The sequence below is a fragment of the Phocoena sinus genome, chromosome 10 (genome assembly GCF_008692025.1).
Source record: "Phocoena sinus isolate mPhoSin1 chromosome 10, mPhoSin1.pri, whole genome shotgun sequence".
Lineage (NCBI taxonomy): Eukaryota > Metazoa > Chordata > Mammalia > Artiodactyla > Phocoenidae > Phocoena > Phocoena sinus.
This window is the reverse complement of record NC_045772.1, coordinates 98,292,136-98,319,021: the sequence shown is the minus strand read 5'-3', so window position 1 is coordinate 98,319,021 and position 26,886 is coordinate 98,292,136. Positions and strand designations below refer to the sequence as shown.

Genomic DNA, 26,886 nt, shown 5'->3' with positions numbered 1-26,886 from the left:
CTTTGTTTCCTCAACAGGCACGTCTGCATGCGCTCCAGCACAATCGGAGATATTGGCCCTGAAGAAAACCCCAGACACGGAAAAGTCATCTGCTGCCCCGGACCCGCCAAAGGCGATATATCCTGACCTGCAGTCTGATTTGCTTCTTCTAGATTCCCCACCTCCTTATCCTCCGGCCCTAAATCCCATGTCGCCCCTAGGACCCCCAGCTTCACAACCCTCCGCACCAGTAGGGCCACCTGTTATGGCGGAAAGGGGGGGGTCCCTCGGCGGGCACCAGAAGCCAGAGGGCTGTTTCCCCAGATTCTACTGCTTTACCCCTTAGAGAATATGGCCCCCCCGATAACCACGGGAATAGACCCCTTCAATACTGGCCCTTTTCCTCTGCAGAGCTTTATAATTGGAAGATGCATAACCCTACTTTCTCTAAAAACCCACAGGCTCTTACTGCTTTAATAGAGTCTCTTGTCTTCTCCCACCAACCCACCTGGGATGATTGTCAACAGCTCCTCCAGACTCTCCTCACAACTGAGGAGAGGCAACGGGTTCTCCTGGAGGCTAAAAAGAATGTGTTAGCCGCCAATGGACAACCTACCCAGTTGCCTAACGAGATTGATGCCGGGTTTCCACTCGTCAGGCCGAATTGGGACTTTAATACCCCGGAAGGTAAGGAGCACCTGAAAATGTATCGCCAGGCTCTGGTGGCGGGTCTCCATGGAGCGGCCAGGCGCCCCACGAATTTGGCTAAGGTAAGAGAGGTAACTCAGGGGCCCCAGGAATCGCCAACCGTGTTCCTAGAACGCTTAATGGAGGCTTTTAGACGATTCACTCCTTATGATCCAACCTCTGAGGAACATAAGGCCACCATAGCAATGGCCTTTATTGACCAGGCGGCCCCTGATATTAGAAAGAAGTTACAAAGGCTGGATGGCCTACAAGGTTTCTCCCTTCAGGACTTAGTAAAAGAGGCAGATAAGGTATATAATAAGAGGGAGACAGAAGAAGAAAGAGAAGAAAGAAAGCAGAAGGAACAAGAGGCTCGTGAGGTAAGATGAGATAAGAGGCAAGAAAGACATTTGAGTAAGATACTGGCCACTGTAGTCAGAGGAGGAAACAGTAGAGACAGAAATAGACAGGAAGGGCGAACAACGGATAGAAGGCGGCCATTAGACAAGGACCAATGTGCCTACTGTAAAGAAAAAGGTCATTGGGCAAGAGAATGCCCTAAAAAAAGGAACGGGGGAAGGATCACTAAGCCTTTTCATCTGTACGTGGCCGAGAATAAAGGTATTGCAAAGGGAGTACTAACTCAGAAACTGGGCCCCTGGAATCGCCCGGTTGCGTACCTATCAAAGAAATTGGATCCTGTGGCAGCAGGATGGCCCGCCTGTTTAAAAATAATCGCCGCGGTGGCCGCTTTGGTCAAAGATGCTGACAAACTGACTTTGGGGCAGAACCTAACGATAACAGCCCCCCATGCATTAGAAAGCGTAATTCGCCAGCCACCCGACAGATGGCTAACAAATGCCAGGATGACTCATTACCAAGCCCTGCTGTTAAACTCAGATCGTATTAAGTTTACCTCAGCCACAGGACTCAACCTGGCCACCTTGCTACCCGACCCTGACCTGGAAAGCACTACCGTCATCCATGATTGTCAGGAAGTACTGGCTGCAGCACACCGTAGCAGACCAGACTTGATGGATCAGCCCCTCCCCAACGCCGACGTTACCTGGTTTACTGACGGAAGCAGTTTCCTAGAGGAAGGTAAGCGTCGGGCGGGAGCTGCCGTGGTAGACGGGAAAGAGGTCATCTGGGCAGCCGCATTACCGCAAGGGACATCGGCCCAACGGGCTGAACTAATCGCCATGACTAGAGCATTGGAACTAGCAGAAAACAAAAAAGTAAACATCTATACGGACAGTAGGTACGCATTTGCTACCGCCCATGTCCATGGGGCCATTTACCAACAAAGAGGGTTGCTCACCTCGGCGGGCAAAGAAATTAAAAACAAAGAAGAAATAGTGGCACTGCTAGCTGCCCTCATGCTCCCCACTAAAGTCAGCATCATTCATTGCCCCGGACACCAGAAGGACAATACCCCGGTGACAAGAGGCAACAAATTGGCAGATAGGGTGGCACGAGAAGTGGCTCTACGGGAAATCATACTAGAACTATCAGATGAGAGTCCTGGGAAACCAAATGATAGGGGAACAATTACCCCAGCCATAACTAAAGGAACATTATCTCCTCAACAAGCAAAATCCATGCTACAACAGATTCACAGATGGACACACTTGGGAACCAAAAAGATGGTGTCCCTACTACACAAGACAGGTTATGATACCCCTGGACTAACTAAATTAGCTGAGCAGATTGCACGAGAGTGCATTCCATGCCAACAGGTAAACTCCCATAAAGGAAAACTTGAGGTCGGAAAAAGGCTCAGAGGAGACCGCCCAGGAGCCTATTGGGAGGTCGACTTCACTGAAATACGCCCTGGAAGGTACGGTAACAGGTATCTTCTAGTTTTTATAGATACCTTCTCAGGATGGGTAGAAGCTTTCCCGACGAAGAAGGAGACAGCTACTGTGGTGGCCAAAAAGATCTTAGAAGAAATTTTCCCCCGGTTCGGGGCACCAAAGGTAATAGGATCAGATAATGGTCCCGCCTTCGTCGCCCAGGTAAGTCAGGGTGTGGCCAAATACCTGGGGACTGATTGGAAATTACATTGTGCCTATAGACCCCAGAGTTCAGGACAGGTAGAGAAAATGAATAAAACTCTAAAAGAGACCCTAACTAAATTGTCCATAGAGACTGGCGGTACAGATTGGACGGTGTTCCTTCCCTTAGCCCTGTTCCGGGCTAGAAATACCCCCTCCCGCTATTATCTTACTCCATTTGAAATACTATACGGGGCCCCACCTCCTCTTTTTACGCTAAGGGAGAAATTAAGTCCTGACTGCCAGAATAACACTGACTTATATGCTAGGCTGTTGGGACTCCAGTTGGTCCAAAAGGAGGTGTGGTCCCAGCTGGCAGAGGCTTACCGACCAGGAACACCAGCAGAGGCTCATCCCTTCCAAGTCGGAGATTCCGTGTACGTCCGTCGGCACCGAACCCAGACTCTAGAGCCTCGGTGGAAAGGACCATACATCGTCCTGCTCACCACCCCCACGGCTATAAAGGTAGACGGCATCGCTGCGTGGATCCACGCTTCACACGTGAAGGCCGCACCAGCATCTGCAACATCGGAATGGCGAGCCCAAAAGACCAGCAACCCGCTCAAGCTCAAGCTTCTGCGATCATCAGATTTATAACTTCAACTTTGTTACCCCTACTGACTGTGAGTAATTTTAGTCCTCACCTGCCCCAGCATTTAACCTGGCAGGTAATTTCCCAAACTGGAGATGTAATATGGTCTGTTAGCCATACTGCTGCTCCTTGGACCTGGTGGCCAGACCTTTTCCCCGATGTTTGTAAATTAGCCATAGGAGCTCCCAATTGGGACACAGCACACTCCCATGATCGTCAAAATGCCCCATCCATACCCGGTCGGGCCGGCCAATACGGCTGCCAAAACTCGGGTACGCGACAGAAACTTAGCAACCCTACCTTTTATGTATGCCCGGGATTTCATCGCCATAGGTCCCTAAATTATCAATGTGGGGGAAAGGAACATTTTTATTGTAAAAGCTGGGGGTGTGAAACCACAGGAGACACCTATTGGAAGCCCACCTCTGGCTGGGACTTTATTAAGGTGACAGCCAATTATACACACCCAACCAACCCCTTAACTTATAGGCCTGAATGTACTAAATGGTGCCATCCCCTTAAGATCTCTTTTAGTGAACCAGGAAAAAAGGATAAAAACTGGATAAATGGCCATTCATGGGGAATCAGGTTTTATAAAGAAGGATATAATGATGAATTACTAATGACCATCAAACTAAAAATTGAAACCCCTACTCCAGTTCCTATAAGCCCCAACCCTGAGATAGGGCACTCTTCGCTACCTTTGGCCCCTCCCACAGCGTTACCAGAGATAAGAAACCAAACTTCTGAGCCAAAAGGAATAACAATCAAGCCCAAGACCCCCCGGGACCGAATGCTCTCATTGGTCCAGGCGGCTTTTGAGGTTTTAAATGCCACAAACCCGGAGGCTACCAAATCATGTTGGCTTTGCTATGCTGCTCCTCCCCCCTTATTATGATGCTATAGGATATAATTCTAATTATAATAATGTTAACACTCCAGATCAATGTCGATGGAAACAAGAAGGAAATAGTAAATTGACCCTGGCCTCAGTATTAGGAAACGGTACATGTGTAGGAACGCCCCCCTCGTCCCACCGACATCTTTGTGCCAATTTAAGCCTCCCACAGGGCTCAGGGTATCTCCTCCCTCCTCCGGATGGATGGTGGGCATGTAACACAGGATTGACCCCCTGCATTTCTTTAGAGGTCCTTAAAGCTTCAACCGATTTTTGTGTGTTAGTTCAGCTGGTCCCCAGACTCATTTATCATTCAGATTCATCCTTTCTAGATGAATATGAGGGCAGAGGAAGGTTTAAGAGGGAACCCATAACACTCACCCTGGCTGTACTCCTAGGACTAGGAATGGCAGCCGGGGTAGGAACGGGTACAACAGCCCTCATCCAACAACCCCACTATTATGATGCCTTAAGGCAAGCTGTAGATGTTGACCTCCGGGCATTAGAAAGTTCCATAACTCAGTTAAAAGAATCCCTCACCTCGCTTTCAGAGGTGGTAATGCAAAACAGGAGGGGATTAGATCTGCTGTTCCTTAAGGAGGGCGAACTATGTGCTGCACTAAAAGAAGAATGCTGTTTTTATATTGATCATTCTGGGGCTATTACCAAAACTATGGACAAACTTAGGGAGCGCCTGGACAAAAGACAACAGGAAAGGAAAAATCAAAAAGGATGGTTTCAATCGTGGTTTGATAAATCTCCCTGGCTTACTACTTTAGTTTCCACCTTGTTAGGGCCCCTCATTATTTTATTGTTGCTCTTAACTTTTGGACCATGCATTCTGAATCGCCTGATAGCCTTTATTAGAGAACGCATTAGTACGGTACAAGTTTTAATGCTAAGGCAACAATACCAAAACTCGCAAAAAGAAACTGAAATTCCATGATTGAAATTAGTTACAAAAAAAAAAGGGGGGAATGTGGGGCCTTTAGGGACTTTCCACCCCCTCACTTGTTCCCGTAAACCAATTCTTCTCCCTATCATGCGCCACTCCTTCTCCCTATCGAAACCAAGTCTTCTCCCTATCGTGCGCCACTCCTTCTCCCTATCGAAACCAATTCTTGGAGTTTTTCAGTTGACGGGGACTTGCCAGACAGCGGGTAATTTTCCAGTTGCCCGTAACAGGTATACGCCCTAACCGCCACAATGAACAGACAACTATAACGGCCAGAAGGTGGGACAAAATTTCCTAAGCCAATGAATTCAAAAGTCACCACATTTACCCAATCATTGTGAGAATATACCCGCCCTATGAGTAAATAAACCTATAAAAAGTATGTGATTCCGCTTTTAGGGGTTCCCCATCGGCCTCCTGCGTGAGGTTCAGGGAACCCCGGTGCATCGGCTCCTAATAAACCTCTTGCGTGTTGCAGCGGCTCTCGACTCTTGGCGGTTCTTGGGCGAGTTGGAATCCCTCGTAGACCGTTTGGGTCTAACAGTCACAGGTTGTGGTGAGGGTCCCGTGAAATCCTGTGAGTAAAGCACACATCACAGTCCTGGTGTTACTAAGCTCTCTCTGCTCACCACACAACAGGCCAATGAATTGGAGACAAGGTGTGGAGGCAAGGAATACGACTTTATTCGGAAAGCCAGCCGACCCAGAAGATGGCAGACTAGTGTCTCCAAAAAACCATCCTATCGGGGTTTGGATGCCAGTTTCTTTTATAGCACAGAGAGGGGGAGGAGATGAGGAAGTAAAGCAAAAAGGTCATAGGTTTTGCAAACATCCCCTGGAATGGCCCCGCTCTTGGAGGGAATGTGTTAATTTCTTTCTTGCAGCCATCCACAGGTGGACAGGGTCGGGATGTTTCCCTAAACAAAGGCACTTTGGCTTAACATTCAAGCAGAGGAGCGGGGTTCCCTGAGGCAGGCCATTATGTAGAGACAGTGTCCTTTTAATGAACAAAAGCAGCGAGAGCAAAGGTTCCAGTAAAAGAAACAGATGCAACGTGTAGCCTGATTTGACTTCACACTGGCATTTTGTGAGCAATAAACATTCACTGCTGGTGTACTTACCATGGGTGGCCTACTCTTCTGGCCTTTCTTGTGCCAGCTGATGGGGATATAAGGAAGTAGTTGCTTTCTACTCAATGAATTCATTGTTTAGCGGCAGGAAACAGACACATAAACAGTAATCATTGTTAGATTTTTCGTTTCCCAAAGGGCAGCTTATCAGTTTAGAAATTTTCAAATTATGGAATTTATTGAAGCAATAGATAAAACTAACCTTTAAACTTTTAAAATTTCAGCCCACAATTCTAATTGTTTATAAAGCTAGTGAATTGAGCAATTAGTTTTAAGGGTTTCTTATAATTCAGTTACTTGAATTTTCTTAGTTATTTTAAACTCATTTTTAAATTTAATAAATTTTTTTCTACGTTTTGCTACTGACCAATATACAAGCCTTCCCACATATTTAAAAAATTGTAGTAAAGCTAATCATTATATAGATATTAACCTTCAAGTCTGGCAATCATGATACTATTTACAAACTTAGCAAAATTCTCATCCCTTTCAACTTAAAAATCTAAGTCTGAATTAATAAAGTACACATTTGAAATTGGAATCTTAAGAGAAATTTGTCAGACTCCAAAATGCTAAATTCTTTAAAATTACAAATACTTCCAATACCAAATATGTGCAGTTATCCTCAGATTTAGCAGAAACGTGAATCGAGATTTGAATGCATTCTGTGTATTTAATTTTAAGTCGCCTGGAGGTTGAAGACCTTTTCCGACTTAGGAAACAATTGTACCGTCCCAAGCTTTTAGGAGTTCCCTTCTTAGTGCATGGAGATTGCGTGGGACCAGGGATGTGCCCTGGGCGCAAGATCTGGGATACGCACGTCCAGGGTGATTCTTTCCACGGCAAGGAGGGATGAGTTGAGTGTCCATCTACAGGGGCTCTTCCTACAGGGACTTCAATTCCTGCTCCCCTGCGGGTGCACTTGTGGCCCATATTCTCTGGATTCAAGGTGCATATGACCTGATCATCAAAGCTGATTTCAACCACCACTCTTACCATGACATTGTCACTTATACTTTACTTACATGTATTTATCCTGTGATCCTACTCTAAGTTCCTACTCCAGATTCTAAATTCCTGTCTTCCTGGGCCCTCCTGTAGATCTCCCTTGGCTTTGCTTGACTCTGATCTCCGGTGGCCTTGGCCTGCAGCCTCTTGTAGCAGGATTTCGGTTCCCAGCCAGAGATTGAAGTCAGTCTGCGGCAGCGAGAACACTGGATCCTATTCATGAGACCAGTGGCCAGTGACAAGGCCCTGCCTGTACAGCTTTGCAGAAAACGAATTTCCACAAAGAAACAGAAAGTAGCGAAACAAGTAAAGTGTTTATTAGGAGGAAAAAAGAGTATGTGTGGATGGACACACGGGCGGGCTGAGAGAGAGAGTCGTGCCCTCGTGGTAGTTTGAATCGCTCATACGGGGCATTTCTTCCAGGTGTCCTTTGACCAATCATCTTGCTTTGCCTGGTTCTGAGTCTGTATTTGGTTTATCTCAGGGTCTCCCATGTAGGCGAGCATATCTCTTAGCCAAGATGGATTCTAGCGAAGAGGCCTATGGGTCGGGTGACATCACTCCCTTTTCGACCTCCAGGAAGGCTTTCTGCGCATGTATAGTCGGGAAGGTCTCCTTGACCTCGAGAACGAGAGCTATGTGGTCTCTATCTAGGCGGGGCTCAGCTTCTCCTCTTCATCTTGGAGTATCTGTCCACAGGGGACAAACTCCAGCTGTTCAGCCTGGGGCCCATCTATCTCCTGCCTCAGCTCTAAGGTCACATTGACCTTTATCCTAAGGACAATTAGAAGTTCTAGAGTGGAAGTGTGTATGGCATACCTGTGAAGGGCTCTGAGAGCTTGAAGAAGAAAACCACCAGAAATGGATTTCTAAAGCTGTCTTGAGGATAACCAGGGGACAGCTGTGAGCTGGTGTGTGAGTGTTTGCGTGAGGAGGGAGCTGTCACTGAGCGTGAAGAGAACAGTGTGAGGCATGCACTGGCGGCTCGAGAGATGCACTGGGGTGTGAGAGGCAGGTGGTTACAGTGTGTTGGGGGAGGGGAAGGAGAGAGGAGTTTAACCCTTACCTTGGGGGTGATGCCCAGTGGTTTAGCAGGTAAGCTCTATGCAAAACTCCACCTCTTAGCTGGGAGACAAATCCCTAACCTCTCTTTCTCAGCCTCCATTTCCTTGTCTGTAAAATGGATGTGATGATAATAATACCTACAAACACCTACATCGGAGGACTGTGGTGAGGAATTAAATGAGATGATGCATCTAGAGTGCTGAGCCTGGCACACAGTGAATACTAGGTAAACGTTAGCTGTTATCGTTTAAGTAGCAATGCCATGACTGAGTCCATACATTCATTTCCTGACTTTCTTAAGGCAGGGAGGGATCCCTTTTCAAAGTGATGGCAACAGCAGCTTAGTGAAGGTACTTATCCCATTAGTAAGTAGCTGAGCTGGTTCTGACTTAAGGACACTCAGGAGAAAGACACGCTCATGTTCTCGGAGAGACAGCAGCGAGTGGTGGCTTGAAGCAAAATCTTAGCTCCCTGCTGAGGAATCGAACCTGGATAGCCTGGATGAAAACCAGGAATCCTAGCCGCTAGACCAGCGAGGGCTAGAGGCTAGAAGCAAAGTTTCCCTGACTCTTACCCCTGCTTGAAAGCAAGCTTGTTTCAAGGAGGCAAAAACTGTAAAAACAAGTACAAAGTTTATTATTAGAGACACAGCGCAACATGTGGGAGAGCTCACAGAGAAACAGTTTCTTTAGTTAAGACAGAGCAAAGCAGAGATACACACCAGAGAGGAAGGGTGCGGGCATCCTCCCTAATGACGAGGAACGCAGTAAAGAGACGGTTACATCCTTTATACAGGGCAGTTCTTCCGGGTCTTTGTTTACCTTTGGCCAATAATCTCATTTCTTTTCCACGCCTGACCTGCCCTAGGGCACTCCTCAACATGCCTGCGCAACTTTTTTCGAGATGGATGCTAGCCCGGAGGCCTATGGGGAGGTGGGGGGAGGCTTGTCACCACCTATTCTGGGTGGAGCCCCCTCCTTTTTGACCCCTAAGGAGCCTTTCTGCGCATGTGCAGTGTCTCCCTTGCCCCAAGGACGGGAAATATGAGACCTCTTGATCTTTCGCTCAAGCAAGGTTTTAGCCCCTCTCTGTCCCTGCCATGCCTGCTATCTTAAAGTGTCCACAGGAGACAAAGTCCAGCTATTTACCCCGTTCCTGTTGTTATTTCCACCTCGAAGTACAAACAGGAGGCTGGTTGTAACTATCTAGCCTAGAGCCCACCTGTCTCCTTCTTCAGGAAATGTAGACAGGAGGCTAGTTGTAAATGCCTAGCCTGGAGCCCATCTATCTCATGCCTCAGACACAGTGATTTAATTCTGGAAGGCTATGGGGTGCATGGGAGGTAGAGGGAATGGAAAGCAGAGTTGAAGACAGGCCTAGGCACCTACTCGGCACTCTATAAATATTTGTTGAGTGAATGAATGGGGTGGGGAGATTCTTTCCTTATTCTTAGGTGAAAACTCCATCTGACCCCAAATTGTTCTGGTCTTGTTCAGGTAATAATCATTTCAATTTTGTAATAAAACCTCAAGATATAATAGGCTCTGTTTGGTCATGAGGATGCCCAGTGTCGTGTAATCATTCAAATTCTAGCTTGGGGGCTTCCCTGGTGGCGCAGTGGTTGGGAGTCTGCCTGCCGATGCAGGGGACACGGGTTCGTGCCCCGGTCCGGGAGGATCCCACATGCCGCGGAGCGGCTGGGCCCGTGAGCCATGGCCGCTGGGCCTGTGCCTCCGGAGCCTGTGCTCTGCAACGGGAGAGGCCACAACAGTGAGAGGCCCGCGTACCGCAAAAAAAAAAAAGTATTTAATATAAAAAAAAAAATATTCTAGCTTGGTACCCTACCTCTCTTCTCTGCCCCCCAGCTGGGGTCCAGGAAGATAGTGTGGTTGGTACTTTTTTTAGCCTTCACTTATCTTCATCCCCAGTTTGCCAACAGAGGCTGTCCTCTTTTTGAGACTGGGCCAAGGGGGGCCGGGGGGGCGGGGATTGGGGGAAAGGGTACAGTCTTATGGGGTGAAGCTCTTTGCTGACTTTAGATGTCTGAAGCAGCAGGTGTTTGGAGCTGAGTGTTGTGAAGTTGTGGGGCCTTTAGGGACTTTCCACCCCCTCACTTGTTCCCGTAAACCAACCTCTTGCGCCACTCCTTCTCCCTATCGAAACCAATTCTTCTCCCTATCGAAACCAATTCTTGGAGTTTTTCAGTTGACGGGGACTTTCCAGCCAGCGGGTAATTTTCCAGTTGCCCGTAACAGGTATACGCCCTAACCGCCACAATGAACGAACAACTGTAACGGCCAGAAGGTGGGGCAAAAGTTCCTAAGCCAATGAATTCAAAAGTCACCACATTTACCCAATCATTGTGAGAATATACCCGCCCTATGAGTAAATAAACCTATAAAAAGTATGTGATTCCGCTTTTAGGGGTTCCCCATCGGCCTCCTGCGTGAGGTTCAGGGAACCCCGGTGCCTCGGCTCCTAATAAACCTCTTGCGTGTTGCAGCGGCTCTCGACTCTTGGCGGTTCTTGGGCGAGTTGGAATCCCTCGTAGACCGTTTGGGTCTAACAAAGTATTTTCACAAAAAATGATGGTTTGGGTGGTGATTGAAGCTGTAGAAGTACATGTTGCGGAGGATACGGTATCATATTAATAAAACATCACCCATTAACACCTTAGCACAAATGAGGGTAGCTACACCTCACTGTTAAGTGTGTGAATAAGGATGAATAACTTATGGAGATGATGTGTGTTGGGAGTGTTGGGTGGAAGCTGCTCTGAGAAATTTGAATTATGGGACTTCCCTGGTGGTCCAGTGGTTAAGACTCCGCGCTGCCAATGCAGGGGGCGCGGGTTCGATCCCTGGTTGGGGAGCTAAGATCCCACATGTTGTGTGGCGCGGACAAAAAAAAAAGATATTTGAATTAAAGAGCTGTCAGGTAATTTAGAGATTATCTATGCCAATCTGTACATTTTATAATTGAAGGAACTGAGTAAAAACGGGAGAAATGACAGCTCTGTAGGATCTGGGTGGACCAACGCGTCTGAGTCCAGGCAGTCCGTAAATAGGACGATGGGAAACAGAAGCACAGGGGAAATTTTGTGCTTCCGTGGAAAACTGCATTGTCTGGAGTCTAGACTGGATGAGGTCCAGGTTAGCTGATTTTGATTCTAGGGAGACGCTTTACAACTCTGTAAGCTGTAGATAACCAATAACAATGCTGTAGACTAAAAAAATATACTCAACAACCTAAAAGTTGGGAGTTATGTTTTATTTGGTGGGAATTTTTCGGGCTTCAAGCCCAGGAGGCAGCATCTCAAGTAACCCTGAGAAAACTGCTCCAAGAAGGCAGGGGAGAGCTAGGATATACAGGAGTTTTGCAACAAAGGGCAAGTAGTAGGAACAAAAGGTTACTGTTAATAAAAGAAAACTAGATATTTCAGGTTAAGGAATTCAGCGCTTTTCTATGTATGGGAAGATGCAAGAGTCTGGGCTCACTGGAATCATTCCTTTGATATGCACCTCAGCTATCTGGGGCCGGTATCTTGTGTTTTCACAACGTGAGTTTCCTCGGGGCTCACTGTAGGAAGTGGCTGCAATCTGATGGCTGCTAGATGGCGGGTATTCTTTGTTTCCTTCCTGAGTTCCCTCAGGGCTCACCAGTTCACTGTTGGAGGGCTGCAATCACTGATGATTATGAGATCGTTGTTTACTGATATGACAGGCAATATTCTATTTATCAGTGCAAAATAATTCTTGTCTATATACATGTAAATTCTGCCATGAAGTTTCAGCTGACCTGTCTCCCCCAGTTTTGCCTCCAATGGCATGTTTATTTCAAGATTCCTGAGCTTTGGATTCTCCTCTGTACTGGTTGTAACACCTCACCATTCTCCTCATGAATGAATTAAACACAATCGTTAATGTGTTCATTTTTATATCTGCCGGAGAGTCATGACTGTGACCCTCGCTGCACAATTATCCTTTACTAAAAGGACAAAAGGACTGTGGGGAATATGGGCAGCTCCCAGCTCCTCGCCACCTCCCTCCAGAAGAGTATTTCCGGACGGGGAAGTCGGTCAATGATGCCAGATCTTCAGCTTTTCAAGGAAAGCTGAAAATTTTTCAGCCTTTTTTTTGTAAATGTGTGAAAGCTCTTTATTTTTATTTTATTTTATTTTTTTGTGGTACGCGGGCCTCTCACTGCGGTGGCCTCTCCCGCTGCGGAGCACAGGCTCCGGACGCGCAGGCTCAGCGGCCGTGGCTCACGGGCCCAGCCGCTCCGCGGCATGTGGGATCTTCCCGGACCGGGACACGAACGCGCGTCCCCTGCATCGGCTGGCGGACTCTCAACCACTGCGCCACCAGGGAAGCCCTGAGTTTACTTTTGGGTGTATCAACTGGAGGTGCCTGGGGAACGTCCAAGTGGAAATACCCAAAAAGCAGAAAGATATTTGACTAATAAGCCTATGAAAAAGGGCAGTATAATTAGTAACCAAAGAAATACAAGTGTAAATGGCAATAAGCTATTTCCTGCCTATCATATTAGTAAATAATAATATAATAATAATTATTATACAGAATCTGCACAGATCAGTGATATGGTAATCCTCCATACTGCTGGGAGGGTGAGAGGCGGTGGTATATAAAATGAAATGAAGAGCACTTTGGGAATATGTACGAAAATAACACTGCAAGGGATTTACCTTAGGGAAATAATCTTGAATGTAGGCGAAGAATTAAATTTTGCTTCAAAGACGTTTATTGTTGCATTGTTCATAGTTGTAGAAAATTGGAAGTAACTACCAACCAGCAAGGCTTGGCTGAATGACTGTGATAAAATTCCATTCTACTCTTCGGAATAAGGTTTTTGAAGAGTACTAAACGGAAAAAAACTATATCACTAAATAAAAAAAAAAAAAGCAAGTTAAAACTTCACATGATCCCATTTTTACTGTTAAAAATGTTTTTAAAAGGGACTGGAAGGAGGTAATCAAAATGTCATCTCTGCTTCTCCCCAGGTGTTGGGATTACAGGCGTTTTAAGTATTTGTTTGATTTTGCTTCTCTTTATTTTATAAGCTTTCTGTAATGTTTGACTTATATAATAATAAAACTAATAAATACAATAATAGCAACAAAATTAAATTGTAAAAAGCTGTCACAGCTATTTTAAAGAGTATTGCCAGAACATGACGGTATTTAAACACTGATGCCAGCGTGGACCAGGTAAACTGAAAACGGAAGGACAAGGCTGGAGTACGAGGACAGGGTTCATCATTCGGTTGAAACTGTAAACAATTTTTTGCTGGTATGTATATACATCCGTGTACTTTCTATGACAAAGCTCTAATCAAAAGTTGGTCCTCAGATAAGCATCAAGTATTTATGCCCAAGAGTAAGTAAAAATTCTTTGAAAAAGGAAAGAAACACGTATGGTTGGAGATAAGCAGAAGCTTCTGGAAATATGGTTTCCTTCACAAGTTTTCTAGGAAGACCATCTTCAAACATTAGAATATTATTGGTTTCAATATTTTGGGGGGAGAACCGCCTAATACTTTCTTCAATAGATATCTCTCTTCTGTGGCAGCTTATATATGAAACAGATAAAAGCAAGATACTCCATGGGGGCAGGAAGCGGTGAGGGGGATAGAGGGTCTGGGGCTCTGCTAGCCTGTTGTCCACCTTCTAGCCTTACAATCAGCCGCGAATGCATCTATATGGGGTCCCTAGTCTTCTCAGAGGTAGTTGGAAAAACCCGTCAGAGCAATAGGGTAAAAAAGCTATGCTCTCTGGAAAGGTAGAACTAGCCCAAAGAACTAGGAGGGAAGTGTGCCGATTGCAAACTGCCCAGACTAGGGAAGAGTGGACCAGGAAGGCTTCATCTCCAGCTGTGGGCAGTGAGAGAAGGGACACAGGAGAGGAGAATTCAGTTCTTTCCCAGGACCCACTTCAGCCCTGAAGCACAGAGCTTTTCAAAGAGCTACTCTACAGTTTGAAAGCCCTGCTGTCACTTGCAGAATGAATCAACTAGATTTAGAATCGAGCTGAGATACCAATCATAGGCACACATGCACACAATTAAAATACGTGTCTATTTTCTCCTACTTAGGCACATAAGGGGTGAGAAAATTTATAGGTTGTAGCTCCAGAGGGGTGGAGGGGAGCCTATTCCTAAAGAGCTAGATATATGACAAAATCCCTAATTAAGATTTTGCAAACATTTCCCTCCCTCCCCTTGCCCGTTCCCCCCACCAATAATAATCCCACTGTGGCAACATTAAAAATGGCTAAGAGAAATCACAACAGTAGTTATAGCTGTCCCAGAAGCATCCCATAGCCCAGGCTGCCTCCCACCCATAGTGGAAATAATGTTACCGAACCTGGCTTTGGGTCTCCTCGATCAACGTGCAGCAAAGCCAATCTACTGACACCAGGTTGTGGTGAAGGAGAGTACAGCGTTTATCGCAGGGCCGAGCAAGGAAAAGAGGCAACGCATGCCCAAAAGACCCAAACTCCCTGATGGTTTTCAGCAAAGGGTTTTTAAAGGCAATGTATTGGGTGAGGGTTGCAGCTTGTCTCTCTTCTGATTGGTTGTTGTTGGTGGTGTTTTGAGAATCTTAATCATTAAACTTCTGGTTCCAACTAGTCTGGGGTCGATGTGCTTGTGGTCAGCATGTAGTCACCATCTTCCACCTGGGTGGTGGTCTCAGTTTTTGCAGAACAACTCAAAGATATGTGTCAGATGGTTACGTACATCCCTTGAGGGGAACTAGGACTCTGTTTTATCACTGAACTATTGCTTGAGCTCTCATAGCTTTTCTTGCTTAACTGCTTTTCCTTTGTTCCTGCATTGCCTCACTTCCTTAATTAGTAACTGCTTGAATCTGCTCTTGGGAACTCAGGGAAGGCCTAGGAGACCAAAGCCTTTTTCTACAAACAAGAAATGGGACATGGAGCGACTTTGGTACCGGGGAGGGCCCTGCAGGGTCCTGCTTGGTTCCAATAACAAAGTCCATTCCTCCCATCACACAGAAACACACACACACGCACACCACCACCAGTGGCATCACCACCACACATGTGGAGTCCACCCATCACCTGTGGATGCTTCTCTCACCACTTCTTTTCTGCTTTGAAGATGTTGTACACCATCCCAACTTTGGATGAAATGTGATACCCGTCTGGCTACTGCTAGACCGAAGTCTGAAGCTAAGACCTTCCAGAGAAGGAAGCAAAGAAAGAGAGCACCAGGGCATCCTTCCAAACATTTATCTAACAGCTTCTCTGGCTCTCTCACGTTTCTCCAGAGACTTCAGAAAAAGAAAAATTTCCTGGAGTTTCTAATTGCCCTTATTTTTATTATCAGGAGGCATATGCTTTAATGGCATCATTAAAATATTTTACTTTGTTAATTATACAATATCGTGAATATTCATATAAAAATCTTTTTATGGACAGAAGGTTTCATTTTTCTTGGGTGGTACCTAGAAGTGGAATAGCTAGATCTTATAATTAACTTTAGGAGCGAGTGTTCTATAAATGCCAATTAGGTCATGTTGATTGTGTTATTCAGATCTTCCATATCATGATTACTGGGATAGGAAGAAAGATGCATAGGGGGGCCCTATGATCTCCACTCCCTGGTGTTACTCCCATGATTAAATTATGTTACGTGACAAAGAGGCTTTTATAGATGCAATTGTAGAAGACCAAAATATGGCACCCCAGAATATGCCTCCTTGTCCTAAGGATTATTTTGAACTGATTATTTTGAGAAACAGAAGACACAGGAGAAGCTCTGAAACTAAAGTAGAAGTTACCCTTTTACAAGAGGAGTTTACATTTACAAAGGAAATCTCCGTTTGTAAGAGTTTCTCCTTCTCTGTACCTGGAAGACAAGGATGACTATAAATCACAAGAGACTCTTATCAATGGATAAGGTACCAGCTTAAGTCTGTATAACTAGTCTTACTTTTATTTACCTTACTTTTCCCGATCACTCCCATAACTGGCCTCCCCCACACCCTTCTTTCTCTGTTTTTAGCTGAAGACGACAATATTTAAGCCTGAATTCTAAGCCCTTTCCTTGAGGATTACTCATTTCTCTGGTTATCTCTCCCAAGAGCTATACATGTGATAAAGTTTAGTTTGTTTTTCTCTTCTTAATCTGTATTTTATGATAGTAACCCCAGAACTTAGAAGGCTAGGGGAAAGATATTTTTCTTCCCCTACACGTTTAAAATGACTGATGAGTTGACCTCAAGATTAGGGAGGCTGGGCTTCCCTGGTGGCGCAGTGGTTGAGAGTCGGCCTGTCGATGCAGGGGACATGGGTTTGTGCCCCGGTCTGGGAAGATCCCACATGCTGTGGAGCGGCTGGGCCCGTGAGCCATGGCCGCTGAGCCTGCGTGTCCGGAGCCTGTGCTCCACAACGGGAGAGGCCACAACAGTGAGAGGCCCGCGTACCGCAAAAAAAAAAAAAAAAAAAAAAAAAAAAAGATTAGCGAGGCTATCCCAGTGGACGTGCTCCATTTACATGAACTCTTTAAAATCAGACAGTTTTCCCTGGCTAGTAGCGGAAGAGGAAGTCAGAGAGATTTCAAGTGTGAGGAAGGGGTGCTGGCTTTGAAGATGGAGGGGCCCAGGTGGCAAGGGAAGCAGGTACCTTCTAGTTGCTGAGAGTGGCCTTGATTAACAGCCAGCAAAGAAACAGGGACCTCAGTCCTACAGCTTCAAGTAACTGAATTATGCCAACGATCTGAACGACCCTAGAAGTGACTTTCCCCAGAGGCTACAGAGCCCAGAGTGGTTGACACCTTGATTTTGGCCTTGTGAGATGCTTGGGAGAGAACCCATTTAAGACCACCCTGGCTTGTGACCTACAAAACTATGTTGTTTTAAGCCACCTCTTTGTGAAATTTGTTATACAGCAAGAGAAAACTAACGCATGTATGTACTAATTTTTGTTCCAACTGTTTTATCACTTATTCTCTCCAGGATTGTAGATTTGCCTATTTATCTTTAGTTATGACAGTTTTTGCTTCATGGATTTTGACGCTCTAAGGTTCACATACATGTAAGATAGTTATGCCTTCCTGACTGATTGACCCTTTTGTTGTTATAAAATTTCTACTTCATCTCTGATAATACTCCTTGTTTGGAAATCTTCCTTGTCTGGTATTAACATAACTGCACCAGGTCTCTTCTCTCCAAGAAGATATAACAATGCTTAATGTGTATACACCTGACAACAGAGTGTCAAACCACATGAGGCAAAAACTGATAGAACTGCAAGGACAAATAGATTAATGCACTATTACACTTGCAGACTTTGGTGCCCCTCTGCATATACTGAACAGATCTACCAGGCAGACAGTCAGTCAGTACATAGTTGAACTCAAAAAACACCGTCAATCAACTGGATATAATGGACATCTATAGGATACTTCATCTAACAACAGCAGAATACACATTCTTTTCAAGCTTGTGTAGGACATTCACCAGGTAGACCACATTCTGGGACATTAAACTCACCTTCACAAATTTAAAAGACTAGAAATCTTACAATGCATACTCTTAGATCACAGTGGAATTAAAATAAAAGATAGCTGGAAAATCCCTAAATACATGGAGATTAAACAACATAGTTCCAAATAACACAAGGGTCAAAGAAGAAATCTCAAGAGAAATTTTAAAATGCTTTGAACTAAATTGAATTGAAAATAGAATTCATCAAAATTTATGAGATACAGTGAAAGCAGTGCCGAGAGGGAAATGTATAGCATTAAATGCACATAATAGAAAAGAAGAGGAAGAGTCATGTGGTGACCAAGTTGGGGAAATGGTGGCTATAGGGGTGAGCAGGCTTGGGGTGGAGGGGGCAGCACAGAGGAAGCATTTATGACCTTCTACTGTGAGGTGAAACAAATAAAGAAGAGAGATTCAGTTCTAAAGTCCAAAAATGAGATTGAAAGATTGACCTGTCCTGGTTCCTCCTACTTCAACTTGAACCCTGATGTTCTTCAGATAGATCCTGAAGTGACAGATGAAGAAATAAGAAAGTAGTTTCAGCAGTTATTCATATTGGAGCATCCTGACAAAAAAGAGGGTGATGCTGATGGAGCACAAAACCCTTTTGAAGCTGTGGACCATGTTTACAAGTTGCTACTGGACCAGAAACAAAAGACGAGGGCCCTGGATGTAATTCAGGCAGGGAAATAATACTTGGAACGCAAGGTGATAGATTAAAAAGGGCAATTAAAGAAGGAAGGAAAACCTACAAATGTGGAGGAGGAGGATCTCAAGCTGTTCAAACAAGCAGTATACAAACAGACCATAAAACACATTGCTGAGCTGGAAATTAAAAGGAAAGAGAGAGAAATGAAAGAGATGCATGAAAGGAAATGAATAAGGGAAGAAGAGATTGCAGCTCAAGAAAATGATTTTTAAAAATCATTTTTTTATCTTTTTACTTCACATTGGATAATTTCTATTGATACGCCTGGAAATTTATGACCTTTTTGTCTGAAGTTGCCAATTTGCTATTAAGTCCACCCAGTAAGTATTTAATTTCAGATACTATAAATTTCAATTCTAGAATTCCCATTTGGTTCTCTTTTAGTTTCTAGTTTTTCCTTGAGATTTCACCATCTCTACATTCATTATGTCCATCTCTTTCTTTAAATTCTTGGACATTTTTATAATAGCCATTTTTTTTTTTTAATTTTTTTTTTTTTTTTTTTTTTGCGGTAGGCGGGCCTCTCACTGTTGTGGCCTCTCCCGCTGCGGAGCACAGGCTCTGGACGCAGGCTCAGCGGCTATGGCTCACGGGCCCAGCCGCTCCGCGGCACGTGGGATCCTCCCAGACCGGGGCACGAACCCGCGTCCCCTACATCGGCAGGCGGACTCTCAACCACTGCGCCACCAGGGAAGCCCTATAATAGCCATTTTAAAGTCCTAGTGTTTGAATGACTACATCTGAGTCATCTTCTGGTGGGTTTCTATTGACTTGCGTTTTAATGGGTCACATTTTTCTGCTTCTTCACATGTCCAGTAATTCATGATAATATCCTTGACATTGTGAATGAATCCTTGTAAAGCATCTGGTTTATATTGTTTTCCTTTAAAGAATGTTGAGTTTTTTTCCGACTGTTAATATACTGGAAGCTTATTTTGATGTTGTTGAGACTTGCTTTTGGGCTTTGTTAGAGTGGGTTTAGAGTGGCCCTTACCCTAGGGCATGGTTCTTCCTATTGTCTTAGCAGGATACCCAGGGTGTTCACTAAGATGTCTCCGTTGTGACTCAGCCAGAATTCCTGTATCTGCTAAGGCTGTGTGACGTCTAGCATCTTTGTTATGTCTTAACCCTGTAACAGTTGTGCTAGGCTAGACCTTGTGGAGTTTCTCCCTGGGCTCATTAAGTCTATCCCATGTCTGGGAATCTGGAGGGAATGCTGGGAAATCATCCTCTTTCTAGGTAGCTCCTTTAATTTTGGTACCCTGCACTGAAATTTACAGATGCTTTAGGAGCTCCCAAATTTAGCTCTGACTCCTCAGCTCAGTAGACTATCATTCTCTGTCTGAGGCTGACCATCCTATATGCCATAGTTGCAAAATTGTCCCCAGATCAAGAGATGGGGTAAATGTAGGACTCAACTCATGCTTCCCTCTCTCAGGGATCACGGTTGTTTGCTGCCTATTGCCTGAAAACAGGTGTCTCATATACTTTGTTCAGTTTTATAGTCTTGGCAGGAGGGAAACTCTGATTCCAATTACTCCATCATAGCTGGAAGCAGACGTTGATTCCAGAAAGCCAAAAAAAAAAAAAAAGAAACTACGGTGCTTTTCCATCTATTTTCAGCTGATTCTTTGGTAAATTTGACGCAAGGTAGAGATACCCCTTTCTGAACTCATCAAATGAACCTTCATTTGCCTGAAATTCCAGAATATCTTTTTTAAGTGCTTCTTCCAATTTTTTGTTTCAAATGGATAGTTTCACCTTGAATTGTTTAAAGTCTCACTGGAATGCCTAGATGAAACAGAAACTGAGCTGTTGCTGGCAGGTGGCAGCTGGTAAGTAACGTAGTGCTTCAAATCATCATCCATCAGATAACATTTGAAGAACTGAATTTAAAGGCTTATGAAAGTGAATCGCATAGACAAGTGTGGGCTGCCTAAAAATTGCGTCTACTCTAGTTCTGATGGTAATGACCAAGACTTCCCTACCAGGTCACTGATGCAACTCACAATCAGGTGTGGTAAAAAAAAAACAAACCCCAAAGTCATGTTTTGGTCGTGATTCCAGTTCCCGTCTTCTTTTGCTGTTTTGTTCTGCAATCTGTATTGGTCTATTTTCCAGGCTAATTTTTTTCCCTTGGGCCAATTCTGCTCTTTTATAGATACTCAGGGCTGGTGAATAATTGCAAAGAATTCTGTTGCTCTGCCATTTCTCCAAGTTAAATGTTTATCAATTTTATTGACTACACCATTGTCTCTTCCTAATTATGTACAAATGTATTAGGTTTTATGACGCTAATTCTGCAGCACGATTCTCTTTCCTCTGTTGCTATGGTGAAAAAGATTTGTCTAAGCCTCTTGATTATTGGTGGGAAAGACCGCCTTTAAAGTGGGTTTCTTACTCAGCAATTTTGCTTACCTTATGGTTTTTTTGGGGGTCTTACTATGTGATATTCTCACTCCTGGCTGAGCAGCTGAAGTGAAAAACTATTGTCATGGAACCCTTGTTTCTGCATCATATATAGACTTTAGCATAATGATAAATATATAGGCAACCAGTCCAGGAGGTCAGGAAGGACGTTAGGAAGTAGATATCTGTGCAAAAGAAAAACTCTGCAGACTATCCGTACTAACCCCCGAAACTATAGCATAAAAAAAATGTGATTAAAACACTGAAACAAATACAACCTGATCCAGAGTAGATATCACTTAACCTTCTGATTCTCAGTTTCCTTATCTGTGAAATGGGGTAATAATCCTTGCATCAAAGGATGGTTATGATGGCGCCTAACACTGGCTGGCCCATAGAAGGTGCTTACAAAATATTTATTTCCTTTTTCCCTCCAACACATGCTCACAATCCACAAATCAGCTTTTTCTTAGCCACTGTTATCAACCCTATTCCTTGTCAGATGAATGAATCCTCTGAAATGACACAGATATTTGTAACCGATTAAGAAAGGGTACAGTTTAATCTCTTGAGAACACATTAGACGTTAAGAATGGCCACTGAGCTTAAAAGAATTTAAAGTTCATCTCTCAGGCTCCTCTGCTTTAAATATTGATGATCCCCAGGCTTTAGCTGAAGGCTTCTATCTGCACGTAACCTGAGTGATTTTATCCAGCTCTTATGAAGTCAACCACCATGTACACGGTGATGACTCCCAAATTCACGTCTCCAATCCAGATTGTTCAGACTCAATGTGGCCAAACTTAAACGTACCCATTTCTTTTTCTCCTCTCGTGTGAATGGTGTTATCGTTCAAACAATAATTATAACCACAAGAACAGCTATAACCACCAAGGCGGTAGCAATAGCGGCTCACATTTACTGAGCACTGCTTCCATTCTGAGCATTTTATGTACATTATTGCATTTGACCCTCATAACAATACTATTGTAAGATAATAGAAGAAATATACATTGGTCTCTGTTTCCAGTTCCTGGCACAGAGCTCGTGAAACCATTGTAAATTCCTAAGTGATAAGAACACTAGGAACATGTTTTGTTCTATGGAGGTGACTCTGGGTGAGCTCCTGTATGGGGGCTGGTCACCAGAAAGACCAAGTCATGCCTGTAAGGTCGGATCTTAACAAACGGCACCACGAAACAGAGGAAAGCTTCAAGTGAGCTTTATCAGGGAGCGCTCCCGGGCGAGGTTCACTGGTCCGAGAGAAAGGGGGCCAGAGAAGTCGCGCCCGGGCGAGGGTTGGGCAAGGTTTTATAGGGGAAGAAGGGAAAGGGGTGTGCTGAATCTGGGAGGGCGCAGGGTATTCCCTATTTGGTGGTCTTTTCGGGTATCCCGGGGGACCGTTAGTCCCGCCCCTCGAAAGGCGGGAAGGCTGGGCTGGGTTCAAAGTCCCCAGGGCAGTTCCTGGAACTGGGTGGTCTGGAGAATTTCGTTCTGATGCAACCTGTGAATCTGATTGTGTTCCCCTGCCTCGGGCTTGTTGGCCTTACAATGCTTAGAAGCTTGGAATTTTCAGCCTCACCTTCCATCTTCCAGAAAGGAGAGAGGGTTGAACAATCGAATTAATATTTCATCATGCTGGTATGAGGAAGCCTCCATAAAAATCTCAGTAGTATGGGATTCAGGGAGCTTCCAGGCTGGTGAGCACATCCACACTGGGAGGGTGATGTACCCCAGCTCTGTGGGGCAGAAGCTCCTGTGGTCAGGACCCCCCCAGATCTTCTCTATTTATGCCGTCGTCTGACTGCTGAACTGTATCCTTTATTCTGTTCTTTGCGGTTGGCATCGGAAGTGCGGAGCAGTCTTGTGGGACTGGGCCCTCGCCATGTGGAATCTGATTATCACCGGGGAGATACTGTCAGAATTGAATGACATTGTAGGACACCCAGCTCGTATCACAGAGAACTGCTTGGTGTGGGAAAAACTCCCACACCTTCGGTGACCAGAAGAGTCGAAAATGAAGTGTTCTGTGTGATAATAATGTAACACAGGAGACACACAGTAGGGAGCCCCAGAAACCCACACATACACTTCTGGTCACTGGAGTCTTCATTGTGAATCGTGCTGTAAGTAGAGAGAAAGAGACACACAAGAAGTTTTCTTCTTTACAAGTGCCAAGACAATTTAATGGCGGAAAGAATGGTGTTGGGACAACTGGGCATCTACGTGCAAAAAGACGAAGTGGGTGCTTAAATCACGTCAGACGTAAATATTAACTCAAAATGGTCATAGATGTGAGAGATAAAATTTTAAAACTCTGAGAAGAAAACATGAGTAAATCTTGAAGATCAGGTGTTGTTAGGCAATGATTTTGAGATATGACACCAAAAGTCTAAGTGAGAAAAGAGATGACTGAAAATTTTTTCTTGCTGCAGATAATATCAAGAGAGTGAAAAGACAGATCTCTGAGTGGGATAAAACATTTACAAACCATATATCCGGTAAGGTACTTGAATCTAGAATATATAAGTAACTCTTACAACTTAATAATAAAAAGACAAATAACCAAATTAAAAATGAATAAAGTCCTTAGATATTGCTCCAGAGAAGATATACCAACAGCCAACAAGCACAGGGAAAGATGGTCACATCATTAGTTATTAGGGAAATGGAAATTAAAACCATGGTGCGATAATACTTCACACCTACTGGGAAGGCTATCATCACAATAGGGTAATGACAGATATTGTCCAGGATGTGGAGAAATTGCAACCAACATTTATTACTGGTGGTCATGTAAAGTGGTGTGGCCACTTTGGAAAACAGTACAGCGGTTCATCAAATTGTTAAATATAGGGTTACCACATGACTTAGCGATTTCACTCTTAGGTGTGTATGTTAGTAAAATGAAAACATATGCCAACACAAAAGCTTGTTCGAGAATTTTCAGAGTGGTATTAATAACAGCCCCAAAGTAGAAACATCCTAAATGTCCAACAGTGGATGAATGGTTAAACATGTGGCAAACCCATGCGATGGAATAGTGTTTGACAATAGAAAGAAATGAAGTACTTAAAATATGCTACATTGATGAACTTTGAAAACATTAAGCTAGGTGAACACAAAAGACCACATCTCGTATGTTTCCATTTAAATGAAAAGTTCAGAATAGGCAGTTCTATAGAGATAGAAAGTGGATTAACAGTGGCCTATGGCTGAGGGGGGATGGGGTTGGGGAGAAATAGAGTGACTGCTAATAGGTATGGGCTTTCTTTTTAGTGTGATGAAAATGTTCTAAAATTAGATAGTGATGATGGTTGCTCAGCTCTGTGAATATTAAAAACAATGAATTGTACATTTTTTTAAATTTTATTTTTTCCCTCTGGAGAGTTAAAAAATTTTTTTTACTGGGGTATAGTTGATTTACAATGCTGTGTTAGTTTCAGGTGTCCAGCACAGTGAATCAGTTATACATACGCATAGATCCACTCTTTTTTAGGTTCTTTTCCCATATCGATCTTTATAGAGTATTGAGTAGAGTTCCCTGTGCTGTACAGCGGGTCCTCATTAGTCATCTATTTTATATATAGTAGTGTGTGTGTGTCAATCCCAGTCTTCCTATTTATCCCTCCCCCATACGCTTTTAAATGGGTGAATTTTATTGTATGTGAAATATATCTTGATGAGGATGTTAAAAAAAAGAAGAGGTCAGTGCCTAGCATACGGTAAAGCATTTAATAAATATAAACTCTGACACTTAAAAAATGTGTTAAGCATACATCTCTGGACAGTTGACCACCTCGCTTTAGAGGTGAAGGAGAGCACTGTGTCAAAAATGACGGAAGGTCTGAGAACATGGAGAAAGGGTGGTGGCAGTGGCAGATACAGGGGCCGGGGAGTAGACATTGGGAGTCCAATTAGCCTCTAGCTCAAAAAACGTAAATGCAGAAATCATTATTTTATGCACGGTACTTAGCAAAGTCCTGAGGATGACCCAAGTTCCTTGTGGCTGGGTTTTCCTACCCACCAGAGCATCCCGTGAATTTGCCTGGAACCTCAATTCTCCAACTTAGGACCCAAAGCCCTTCTTACCATTTCTGAGTTCATCACGCTTTTCTCTGCTCTCCCTTCTGCGTCTCATTTCATCTTCCGCAAGAAATCCTATTTCTCTTAATACTTTGTGATTCAGAAAAACAGATTTCGCTGGAAATAGAGGGAGTGTCAGGGAAGGGTCATTCTTTTCCTTTTCTTGATAAAACGGTTTACCCATATCCAGTTTCCTTTGTTTGTGTGTGTGGCCGTTTGCCTTTTCAAACCTCTAAGCACTTGTTAGGACACGTCTTTCTCCTAACAGCAGCAGACCTTGGAGAACATCAGAGCTGCACGGGGTGTTGTATTCTGACATCTAGAGGCCACGCAGTGATGGTACGCACGAATGCGTATAATTAGAGAGGGAGTGTCAGTCTGACGCCCTCAGCACTGGTCCAGCACCCTGTGTATTCCTGGCACTGTACCAGAGCTTGACACTGTCTGAGATCAGAATCAGAGTCAGGCTCTGTCATTGCTTAGCTGGTAAACGTGGGCACATTCCTTTAATGGGGGTAATCATAATACTTACCTGGTGAGGGTTAAATTCCTGAAACATCAGGGTAGTTTGTGATACAAAGTAAGCCATTGTACCTATGAGCAGAAGCTTCATGTCTCTGTGCGTTTGAGAGCGAGAGAGAGAGAGAGAGAGAGAGAGAGAGAGAGAGAGAGAGAGAGAGACAGACAGAGAGAGAATGAGGAGGGGGCAATTGGCAAGTGGGAATAAATTGAGAGAGAAAAATCTGAAACCTATGGTTTCAGGATAAGAGTTAAAATTGCTTCATCAATGACAATTCTGACTTCTATCTTTTCACTTGAATTTAAGGTTTCTTGTGCCCACTGTTCATTTTTCTCCCTTAAACGCCTGTGGATTGGAAAACTCTTTTGGGAAAATGGAAGGAAAGTTGTATTGGGATTTTTTTTTTTTTTTTTTTTTTGCGATACACGGGCTTCTCACTGTTGTGGCCTCTCCCGTCGCGGAGCACAGGCTCCGGACGTGCAGGCTCAGCAGCCACGGCTCACGGACCCAGCCACTCCGCGGCATGTGGGATCTTCCCGGACCGGGGCACGAACCCGTGTCCCCTGAATCGGCAGGCAGACTCTCAACCACTGCGCCACCAGGGAAGCCCTGTATTGGGATTTTTAAATGTTTAGCTACAGAAAATAAAGTCTGAAAACAAGCTAGATGGAACCTCTACATGGTGCTGGGAACCAAAGAGGTGAAATGGAGGAGAAGGACGAAGAAAAGATGTGCTTCGAGTTTATCATCTTAGAAGATGGTGCCATTTAGTCCTCCTGGCAGCCCTTTTGTGGCTGAGCCCCTTGAGGCTCAGGGAGGGGGCAGGCTTCCCCGCCCTCGCTGCCAGGGGTGCAGTGATGGATTGGATACAGGCATTTGGATTTCAAAGCCTGGCTGTTTTTCACTTTGCTATTCTGGATCGTAGAGATGGTGAGGGAGGGGAACCTGTGGGTTCAGAAGTAGAGGAAGGGGTGAAAAAAATTTGAAAGTCAGATAAGGGGACTGACCATCCCCCCCCCACCAACCCTGGGTGTTAACTGAACCAGCAGGACCTGAGTTGCTCTGGGGGTCCCACAGACATGAGTGTGGTAGCTTGCTAACCACTGCTGGATGGGCTAATAGCTCCCAGAAAATGCAAGTCACTTGGACAGCCATGAGCAGAACACACAGGAGCCATTGTATCGATCTAATATCACTAGACAGTTCAATCATCTACTGGCATAAAGAATACATTTTAAGCCACGTATTAGAATGTGTGGGCTG

At 44.5% G+C, this 26,886-nt stretch overlaps 1 pseudogene; it reads left to right on the top strand.

Moving 5' to 3' along the window:
- Nucleotides 1-15,322: 15,322 nt before the first annotated feature.
- LOC116761245 lies at nt 15,323-25,756 on the top strand (annotated as a pseudogene).
- The last annotated feature ends 1,130 nt before the right edge of the window (nt 25,757-26,886 follow it).